We start from the raw sequence: 11,978 nt of genomic DNA on the forward strand, positions 1-11,978 counted from the left end.
TTTCTCAGCAAACACCTTTCTTTGAAAGCTTTTACAAAGGGAACCTCTGAGAGTAACAGCCCGATCCTCTTGTGTGCTGAATGCCTCCTAGGAGATGCTGAGCAAACTCATCTCCTACTGACTTCAGAAAGAGTTGCTCAGCACCTTGCAGGATCAATCTTTTTATCACATGAGCAGAACTGGAAGGAGGGGGTGGGTGGGTGGGTGGGTAACAGCACCATGAATCTATCTCGGAAATTAATCTAGGCAGCTCCTGAGGTTCAGGGAGACAGTGGGAACTTTGAGTAACCTTTGATTCCACCTTCATTCACGTCATGACCTACCATCATGAAACCCTCATTACTGGAATGAATGGAAACCTCTAGTAAGCGAGGCCATTATGCAAACCTTTTTTCAAGCGTTGTATTTTCCCCATATGCCTGCGAACAGACAGGGTTGGTCTAGGGTCATACGGTGACCCATGTTTTACTGTCCCTGCTTGAATAATGTATTCAGTGTTGCTGGTTATTTTTTCTTTTTTAAATTAAGGCTAGATTCTCAGCTGATGTAAATCAGTTTAGCTCTGCTGACTTCAGTGGACTCCAATGGCTTCAATAGAGCTACACCGGTCTGCGTTAGCTGAGAATCTTGCCCTTAGATTTTCAAGCTACTTGGAGCACAGTCCTCGCCAGGCACTTCATATATTTTTTTTGTACAAATGAACTGCTGGGCACCTACACAATAAGCAACTTTAAAGTTACATCATACTAGACATGTGTTAGTCAGTGGAACCTATGTCAGATACTGATGTAATACAGAGAACTCTTCAACTGCCCTCTGCTCCTCCATCCCCCAAAATAACCCTTCTCACTCCAGAAACATCCCTTCACATCAACACACTCAGGATCTGTTGGACTGGGGGAGGGAGGGCAGAAAAAGCCTTCTCCACCACTTTGACTTACATGAGCTGACAGCCCTTGGATCTGAATCGCAGCTGATTTCCCCTGCTGGATTGGAGCAATAATAGAGATGTACTAACAGATTGACCCAAAACTCACTGACATCAATGGGGAAGTCTCCTCTTGTCTTCTTTGGGCTTTAGATAAGGCCCTTAGGTTCAGTGGCAGAGTAGTTATGAGTTCTGTTGAGCAGGTCTGCCCTACTTGGGCATCTATCCAGAACTGACTCAACACCCCCCCCCCCCCCACCCAACATCCTGTCCCAGTATACCCTGGGTCTTGTGTAAAAAATTAAGATGGTCATATATGTGGTCTCTTTGTTTGTTGGTCATGAATCTGGAGGGGGGGATCTTTGCTGGACATTTCACTCTGGAACATCAAAACTCCCTACTCCATTGCTGTTGGGATGCCATCTTCCCGAGCAATGTTAGCTAGGATGACAGAAGTGTTCTGCCATCCACCTAGCTGCATGTACTTCATGGGTTAGGGTGACATAGCTATGGTGCTCAGCGGTGTGGATTTTTCACACCTCTGAGCACTGTAGCTATGTTGATCTTAATTTTAAGGGTGGACCAGACCTGTAATACAATGACTGTCAAAGATAGGAAGGGGCAAAAAAGTGAAGAAAGTGGGGTAAATGAGAACAGGCAGATCCTCAGGACTCCATCACAACCCAAAGCATTTCTCTGTGCTGTTTGGGAACAAGATCCCTAAGCCTGCCCTTGTGGCTCTCCGCTTGTGACCTCATTCCAGCCCGAAAAGCTGCTTTCTTGCTCCTGACGTGGAGCCAGATTTCTTATGACCAAAATTCTAGGTTACTCTAGGCTTCTTACTTTAGCCAGTAATCCTCATCCCAGAGAGTGGGTTTGAAACTCTAGGGTTGCAATGTCGGCAGTGACAACTGTACCTTTCTAAATGCCCTCCAAACGTCCCCACCTCCCTGCAAGCTTGAATACCCGCTTTCAGATTCCTAAAGCTGCTTCAATCTGCACCATTTATGGGTCAGCCTAATACGGATTTTCTCCCTTTTAACTTTCATGGAATAACCAGATAAATATTCCTTTCTCCTTTAAATGAGGTGTGGGCCTGGTGATGGATGGGCTATGCAGGGACTATCAGGGGAGCTTGACGTGTGTTTGCTCCTCAGGACTCACATACAATTAGAAGGGCCTGAGGGCAGTGGAGAAGGACATGTGCAGCATGTCCAGGGTATTTTGCTTAAGGCAAAGATCTGGCCTGTTTCTCACTGATGTTTTGGAGACTGGTGAAGTGAGAGATCAGGGGCAGAAGAGGACCTAGGTGAAAGCTCCCTCTCTATCCCCATCAGGACATCTGGGCAAGAGCAGAGCAAAAGCACTAAGTCAGGAAATGACTAATGAGCTTGATGGTCCCTGGGGGTATGCCCAGCCGCCCAGTGGTGTGACTGGGCCTCCAGCTTCCCTGCACCTGCCTCATCAGCAGACACATCATGGAGCAGTGATAAAGGGCTGTAGAACACATTTCCCTCTTGGTTCTGGGGAGCCATCCTCTCCTTTGCACATGGAGAACACCCCCCGGTACCCCTCAGTTCTCCACCCCAGTGTGTGTGCCTCCCAAGATTTTGCCCTCTGGCAGTGGTCCAGTTTAGTGCACAGAAAGAATAAAGAGCAGATGAAAGTTTAAGGCCTAAAAAGACACTGGAGACAAAAGTGTTTTGTTTTTTTTTTTAAAAACTCTCTCTCTAGCTCATTTAAAAAGTAAATATGTTCTGTTTGATATGACCACTTTATTGCATTTTAATGTTGAATTTGAGCGCTCAAGCACGTATAGGAAATGACACTGCCAGAGACCTCCTGGAGCACAGAAATGGTGAGGGAGCCACCAATCACTCGCTTGTCTTTAAATCAGAGATGAACTTGAGCTGCAACGCTGGATCCAAGACGCCCTGTGTTTTATGTGAGTTGAGCTTCAGAGCTGAACTCTGTGGCTTTGGCTTATGTTGCTTTAGGCCTTCAGGGGTCAAATGCTTCCCTTGGAGACGTGCACGATTCCCCCTGACTTCACTGGAAGATGTGCAAAATCTGGGATACCTGGGACGTCATGGAATCCCAGTCAATGTGTGATCAGTGGCCAATGCAGGCCTGGCTTTTGGCCTGATCTGAGGGACTGGTGACCATTTCAAAGTCTGACAGCTCATGAATCACAAGAGTTAGAATCTCATACTATAAGCCAGTGGAGAGGCAGGAATCTCAGCTTCCTAGTGTGGTTAGACTGCTCTTGTCTAGCTGGATGGTGCACAGGAGATCAGCTATTATGTTCACATGAATTGGATTATACTCTTGCATGTCCACTGTGCTCAATCCACCCCTGCACAGCTGCAAAGAGAAGCAGAAGTTGAATAACACACACAGCTCCATCCTGCCCTCTCTTGATAACCCACATGGATTGTCATATAGCTTGGAAGAGTGCATTCATTGTGCTTGCAACGTGCACGCAGATTAACTGAATGAGCAAGATTCTCTATGCCATGCGAGGCACATCAGAAGTCAGATCGAATCCATAGATTGGTTCGACTCGTGCATCATTATTATTTATTTGTATTGCCATAGCTCCGTGGGGCTCTCTTCATAGATCAGGATCCCATTGTGCCAGGAGCACAAAGAAGCAAAATATGGTCCTGGCCCCCTAGGACTTACAATCTAAATAGAAGACAAGAGGCAACAGATGGATACAGGCCGATGGGGGAGTACAAGTAAACAATGAGACTGTATTGGTGAGCGAGATGATGGGCTCTGAACACTTGCCTGTGGAGCCTGGCTCCAGTGATTGATGCTTCAGGTAGTGGGGGAGACAGCCTCATCTTGTAAGAAATCTGCAGGAAAGGGAAGGCCTGCACCTCTGAAGGCAGGAGCATCCATGCAAAAGACAGGTTTTCCACCTGATCCCTCTGCTCATCTCTCCCCTTCCCAGCCCCCACCAGCAGCAAAGGACTTTAAGGAGTTTGCTGCACATTGCTACGTATTTGCTGCTCATTAGCTTACCACTGGATTTCCACAGGGAAATCTATGAGCTGACCAAAGGATAATGCCATGGAGAATGTCTGGTCCCCTGGCCCACTCCCTGTCAACCTCACCCTTAAAATTCTACAAAGCTCTAGTAGAGTGAAGGAGTTTCAGTGGAGGTAGCACTCCTCCCTTCTGCATCTTCTCTAAGGAAGGTCCCTTCAATTTCCAGTAGTTGAGGGAACAATCAGTTGAACTTAAAGTGCTTTAAATAACAATAATAATAATCAGGAAATTACTTTTCAGCTTTAGATTACAAAAGGCTTTACAAAGAAATCTTCATTTCACAGATGGGAAAACTGAGACAGAGAGCCATGAAATTGTTTCCCAAGGTCATCCAGCAAGCTAGTGGAGAAGCCAATAATAGAATTCACATCTCCTTCCTCTGGTACAGTGTCCTAGCCATTAGACCATGCTGCCTTTGAGGAGTAAAGGGGTTTACTTTGCTTGGGTAAGGTGCTATATAAGTGCTTATTATTTATTTATTTGATATCCGAAAATTAGAGCTGAGCAAATAATGGAAAATATGTTCCACAAATGTTTGGTTTGTACCTTCACATCAAGTTGTTTGTCGTGACCGTGCCCCGTCTGTGTTTCATCGAATGAATTTTACTGGCAGGAATGCCAAATTTCAAGGTTTCATGTGCAAGTTTTCAGGATAGCAATCTGAATTTAGCACATGCAGATATTTGCTCTGGAAGCACTTGCTCACTTGCCCAATCAGGGAACAGAGACAATAACATGTGCTTCCCATGGCCAATCACAACAAAGCAATGCAGTACAAATTTCCAATAACCCCACTAAGCCTATAGAGAAAGTATTGTTTAAAAGATAGTCAAATACAATTTGGTTAATAATTAAATCAGAGGAAATCACAACCTATTTGTGGGTGTTCTGTGAATAGAGAAAGAAACTGAATTTGCCTCATAAATGATCAGTTGTGAATTTGTCATTCAGCTGTACAGGAAAATGAAAGAAAAAATATGAAAACAAAGTTTCTAGCCCTCATCCACCACCCTGACACTCTATATGGCTTTATATAGCAACCACCACAACGCAAGTCCAGGACATTCTTTGATTGTCAGGGGCAATATAAAAACAACAAACATAATAATAGTAATTAATAATAAATATGCATTCTTTGTTCTATAGTAGTGCCAGCTGTCTGTAATTGAGACAGGGCCGCATTGTACATACTATACAAAAGTAAATGAAAAGAGTGTTGAGGTTGATCTGAAACACAGCAAAGTATGGGAATTCAAGGTTAAATATCAGCCCTGCCATATCAAAATACAACAGGGCACTGTAGATAATGTTAAGGATCCTACTTTGTTTTGAGCAATGATCTGGGGTTTGAAAATGAACTGTAGTGCTTTACTGAACTTAAGCCAAAATACATAATGTTATTTTAATGATTTTTAATGTAAATGTCCTTTGGTTATTTTAATGTGTTTTTATTGCAGTATGATCTGTAGCATTAGAACAGTAGTATGCACTTTTATAGCATGTTTCAGTCAAGCAAATCAAGGCACTCTACAGATATGCATTAATTTAGTCTCACCATATACCTCTGAAGCAGAGACAGGACCATTATTAAGCCCATTTTGCAGATTGGTCTAGATTCTCAAATGGCCCTTATGAATGCAATATCTGAGCACTTCTATCTATTTACAGCTACGCACAGGGAGAGAAACTGAGGTGTTAAGTGACTTGTTCAGTGCCACATAATGGCAGCTTTAGAAAGAATCCTGCTTCTAAACACTTGACACACTACTTTTCCTTTTTCAAAGCTGTTGAGTTCCAAACACAAGTGCCATGTTGGTTATTTGTTATATGATTTAATCTACTGTAAGTATCTATTCTTTAACCTCTCCACAATTGGTATTTTACTTTAATTTGCCCTATCTTTAAAACTCTCACCTTTCCTCCCATTTCTAATTAAAAACCCATAGTTTCTCCTCAGTTTGCATTGTAACTGTGAGTTTCATATCATTTAGACACAAAAACTATAAATCATCCCAGATTCACTCCAGACTGGGCCCCCTTGTTCCCTTGAAAGGTTTCTGAACCTTTTAATGAATGTGGTCTGAGTTGTGTGTTTAATGAAAAACAACACCAGTAGATTTTAGCCTGGTTTTGTGTTTCATTGCGAACTCGGCTCCAGTGGGAACTAGAGACAGAACTAAAACTTGAACTTGAAGCAAACCACTGGAACCAAACTTGCTTGAATTTTGGAAAAGTTGGGAACCAGATTTGGATTTGAACACTGCAGTTTGGGCACATCTCTAGTGGAAACATGCATCATTCTGAGTGATTGGGATTAGTACCAAAATATGAACAATTGAACAGATATTTTTATATAGCTCAGCTGGCACTTTCAAAGGAGCCTAAGGGAGTTAGATACCCCAGTCCAAGCCTTAAACAATAACTAGTTTGCATCAAAAGGAAATGCTTCAATTTCTGCAAATGTCATGTGATCCGTTTAGACTACGTTCCACCCCTCAGAGTTAAATATAAATGTGGTCAAAACCTTTTTCACTGAAGAGTTATTACATTCCCTTAGGCTTTCCTGGCTGTTAGTATTTCTGTATCGGTTGCACAGCACACACTAAGCTCTCTGCTTCTGATCATGCTCACAGTATGTACTCTGAGAGTAATGATCCCCATAACCAGTACGTTGAATATATTAATAGCCTTTCCAAGAGCTGTCTTCATCCTATAAGCTATTTTGTTTCAGTTTGTAAGTGCCCTGCATACCCTTTCACCACCAGAAACCAAGGTTTCACATTCTCAGCATAACACAAACCCAGATGCAGGCTGTCAGAAACAGTTAGCAAATCTGTTCAGGCTCCCCGAAACCTCTAGAGCAATAATACACACACCAGATCTGAATTTGGTCTTCTTTATCTCCACTGACACCAGATCTGAATGTGGCCTAGGGGGGTTTACATGTATTGCCTACCAGTCAGTTGTGATCTATTTTGACAGATCACTACATTAGTGAGCTAATCTTAAATGCTTTGGTTATAGGATATTTATCCGCAGTCTAGCATTTAATGGCCCTTTACAAATTTGCTGTTTTTAATTTTCAGCTAATTAAAACTAACGTTATTTTAATAGCTTATTATTTATAGCACGTATAGTCAATTTTCAGAGAGTATCACTGCAGTTTTGAATGATCTGTTGCTTTCAGCTCTTTTTTCTACCACGGTAAGTTTCAAGAAATCAGACCTTGACATCATGATGTCATAGTTACAGATAGGATTCTGTCACAGTAAAATTAGGCAAAATTCACAGAGCAGTCATGGTAAAAATGTATAAAATCAGGGTATGGTCACAGCGGGGCTGAAGCCAGAGCCCTGCCATGGGACCGAAGAAGTCACGGAGATCCATGAAAGTTATGGAATCCGTGAAATCATATCCTTAGTCATAGTGCATGGAGAAGCTATTTTAAATCATATCTGAAAGGTCTTGCAGTTCATTAGTTATAATTTTTCTCTGCCTCAAAGGCCTGTGCTGTTGACTCATGGTATTAGTTAATCTATCCAATTGGTAGCATTGTATTTTAGTGATTGGTGCAGCAAGTCTTTTTGAGTGGAGAGGTTAAAAAAATAGCATCATCAGAGAATGAGTTTTGCAAAAGTGCTCTGTATTGGCCTATTACTGCCCCCACTGAAGTCAAATGATAAGACTCCGATTGACTTCACTGACAGCAGAGTTAGGCTAATGCTGAGCACTCCTGAAAATCCCATCTATACAGCTTGACTCTCATGTACACACTTGCTGCTTTACAATGCTCTGGTAATACAAGAGGGGCCTTAAAAGTGCCCTGTTACATTGCCAGAGTGGTCTTGATGTAAATGAGCATCAGGCCCATAATGTGTTAAAATTTCTACTTTTCTGAATCATATGGATTGCATATAGGATAGTTGATGCTGTCGTGTGGTATAAATATTTCAGATGCCCTACATAAATCATTCCTGGCTTTGTCATGCATCCTAAACTCATGTCAATAAAACCATTATACCATACCATCACGTATTTGCTTTCTGTGTCACTCATAATTTGGGTTGTAATCATTTTTCCTTCCATTGTAAGTCTTGAATTCAAACCCCTTTGACCTCTGTCAAATACAAATACACAGAGCAAACAAAAGTTTGGGTTTAAAAACACCCCAATGTTATTTATGGAAATTTCACAGATTTTACTCATCAAATAGTTTATTTTAAATACAATATATTATAAAAATGACAATCTTTGCCCAACAAGTCATGATCTTTGTAAACCACTATTAAGAAAAGAGATGCAGGCGGGAGAGACGAGACAAATATAGTTGATGGCTCAAAATCAATGACCATCAATTTGTTTGGTATTTGTACAGAACCCAGCACACTGTTCCATGGCTGGGACTCTTGGGCTGTGGTAATATGGATAATCATTTTATTAGTAGTAGTCTTGGCTATAGTGTCCAACTGGGTGCCAGGACTCCTAGGTTCTCTTTTCATCTCTGCCACTGCCTCAGTCTGTGACCTTGGGCAAGCTACTTATTCTATGGGCTGCAGTTTCCTCCTCTCTAAAATGGGGATGATACATTCTCACATAATTTGTAAACATACAATGATAGGATTTAGTATTTTAAATTCCTACTTCTCATCGCTGCAGAAAATCAGGCAGTGGATGCAAAAATATAAACAGCCTCACCCTCACCCCCAAAACTGTTTTAATAATATTCGTATCCATTGCTTTGCATTTCTTATATATAATATATTATTGAGAGATGTGAACTGATTTTGGTTACTGGCAGGTATTACACAGAGAGCATTACAATCATAACCTTCCCTTCCCATTATGTTATTTAACTTAACCAATATTCCTCAAGTTCTGAGAACCTAATGGTGGTAGCATCTGAGGCAGTGGTCCTTAACCAGGGGTATGTATAACCCTGAGGGTATGCAGAGGTCTTCCAGGGGCTACCTAAAAAGCACTAGCAAAGTCAATACAAACTTGACTTGACTTCAGACAGACAATACATACAGACGATGGCTTGTTTATACTGCTCTATATACTGTACACTGAAATGAAAGTACAATATTTATATTCCTGTTATTTTATAATTATATGGAAAAAATGAGTCTGCAATTTTTCTGTACTAGTGTGCTGTGACACTTTTGTATTTTTATGTCTGATTTTGTAAGCAAGTAGTTTTTAAGTGAGGTGTAACTTGGGGGTATGCAAGACAAATCAGACTCCTGAAAGAGGTACAGTAGCCTGGCGACGTTTAGAGCCACTGATCTAAGGGTCTACATCTACACTGGCCCGTGTCAGCTGACTCAGGCTCACAGGGGTTGGGCTATTGGACTGTTTAATTGCAGTGTAGATGTTTGGGCTTGGGCTGGATCCTGGGCTTGGGAACCCCGTGAGATGTGTGTGTGGGGGGAGGGTGTTCCCAGAGTCTGGACTACAGCCCGAGCCTGAATGTCTATATCACAATTAAACAACCCCTTACCCTGAGCCCAAGCCAGCTGACACGGGTGAGCCGCCAGTGTTTAATTGCAGTGTAGACATATCCTCAGAATGTATACTTGATTTCTAAGTTCCCAGTTCCTTCCTGATTTCCTTGAGGAATTTCTGGTGTACCAATGGGGCGGCGCATAAAACCAGGTTAATGCACAGTAGAAGCTTTCATGGCCTCTAATCTTGATGACAAAACTACTCGAACAAACATGTCTTGTGTCACCAATATATATTATGTAAAACCTTGTGACTTTGCTTATGTGTCTATAATACAGATTAGTCTGTTTGGGTGTTTGGTGCTGACCTCCGATAAGCTCCTAAAGTATTAGCAAGAATTTGCAAGTGACAGGCAGGCAGAGGCGCTACTCTGTCTAATCCCATTCTAGGAACACCAATCATATAGTTCTAAACAGTTTGTTTCTCTGCATATGGCATTGGCTTATTCCTACCCCTCTCCCTCCCACATCCCCTGACCCACACAACTGCTTTGATGTATCACAAATATTGGAAGATTTAGCTAACATTATGGACACAAGCCAGGGTGACAGCAAGAACAAATTTGAAATAAGAGGCAGGGAATGTACCAGCAAGAAGGTGATGCTGTCAATCACCAAGGAGAGTACAAGCTGCCCTTTAGTTACAGCTCTGCTGATTTCTGTATTGAATGGTATAGGGTCTGATCCAAAACCCATTCTAGTTAATGGAACGACTCCTATTGATATCATTTGGCCATGAATCCGGAACATGGAGAGGAATATCCGACATAGAGGTATATTCCATAAATTTAAAACACTGTGATTCCCATTCGTGACAGTTTGCACACTCCCCAGGAAAGGTGAAATGCTCTTTGCTCTATGCAGAAAAATAAGGCTTAAGTGGTGCGTGAGTCTGACACTGACCTTCTGCACAGGGGGTGAATTTCACCTAAAGAAAATAAATCAGCTGAACCAAAGTTAGGACTCACCTCAGCAAAGTACTTGAGCACTTGCTTAACTTTATGCATGTGCTTACGTGCATTGCTGAGTTGGGGCCCTACCCTTGTTATAAGCAGGTGCAATCAACAGGCAGAGATGGATTTAGCCCTTAGTCATTTGTTGCCGTGATGGTTGTCATATATTGCTTGGGAGAGTCCAGCGAGGGAAGGCAGGCTGGGGGGGGAGAAGAGGAAACAAAATAATGTCAGAATTAGTGATGGTTACTGCCAGCCCCTCCCCACCATGAACTCATGGTCTGCCTGTTTGTTCTGTGTTTGTCCAGCACCTAGCATAATGGGGCCCTGGTCCATGACTGGGGCTCCAATGTGCTACTGCAATACAAATAAATAACAATAGTAATAATGCTGAGAGGGGAAGTTTGGATCCACACACTGCAGCTGTGGCTTGCCATGAGTCAGAGCCCAACCCAGTTTTAGACATTAATCCATTGAACAATTTTCACTTGTTATCCAAACCTGTTTGGGCTTCTTAACATGATCTCTGAGCTGATGTACCACTCCCCTTTGGTTCCAAAGTCCCTGCCTTGGTTATTCAGACATGATCTGAACACTCCCCAAGCAGGAGGCAATGCTAAGTGACTAATCCTTCTGCACTTAGTACAAACATTTCAAAGTGTGTGGATTGATCACTAACGTAGATGACAATAATAAAATCACAAGGCCAACTGAGAATATGATTGAATGATAGACACACATTCATAGTAGTTACTTGTATGATGATGTTCTTCCCAATAATGCAGTCCTTACGTTAGCAAAATTCCCATTAAAGTTAATGGGAATATTACCTGTGTAAGGAGTGTGAGATCTTGCTTCAACTATATGGCCCATTGCAAGATGTCTCATTCATGAATCTGATGTCATCAGAAATCTATTCTGTATAGGTTCTTATATTATGCTCATCAGCACAGGAGTATCTGGCTATGTCCTGTGGCTGTGACATCATAGCTGTGAAATAAGACAGTTTTTTAAAGCGTAAGAAAAATCTCAGACCACTTTCACAACATTTTAGCCATTCAGAATTCTGTATACAAATGAAGTAAGATCAATTCAGTATTGATTGGTTGAGACAGACACGTCACAATTCAGCCACACACAACTTTGGAAAAAATATAGGAAAAACAAATGGCTTCATTTAGAACACTTTGGAAAGAAAACAATTTTGAAATTTTGATTTCCCTTCCCCCCCTCAATTTCCCTCTTCCTCCCACCCCCAAAACTCCCAACCCCCCAGGTTTTTAACCAGCTCTATTCAAAGTTTCTCTAAGCAGTAGCAACTTACACTGTATTATTATTTTGTCTGAAAGAAATCAAAGAACCATAGTATAGTGGAACTTGGAGGCCACTGCTCAATGCTAATTTAGAGCCTCCAATATCTGAGTTTCCAGTCCTGAGCTTGTGTTTATGGTCTAATTGATAAACACTGTGTCACTACCAAGGCAAAGCTTGGGGATTTACTGGTTTGTTTTAGACCAGACTGAAACAGACAAAGGT

The sequence above is a fragment of the Emydura macquarii genome, unplaced genomic scaffold (genome assembly GCF_026122565.2).
Source record: "Emydura macquarii macquarii isolate MOO-44397 ecotype Brisbane River unplaced genomic scaffold, CSIRO-AGI_Emac_v2 contig_1230, whole genome shotgun sequence".
Classification (NCBI taxonomy): domain Eukaryota; kingdom Metazoa; phylum Chordata; order Testudines; family Chelidae; genus Emydura; species Emydura macquarii.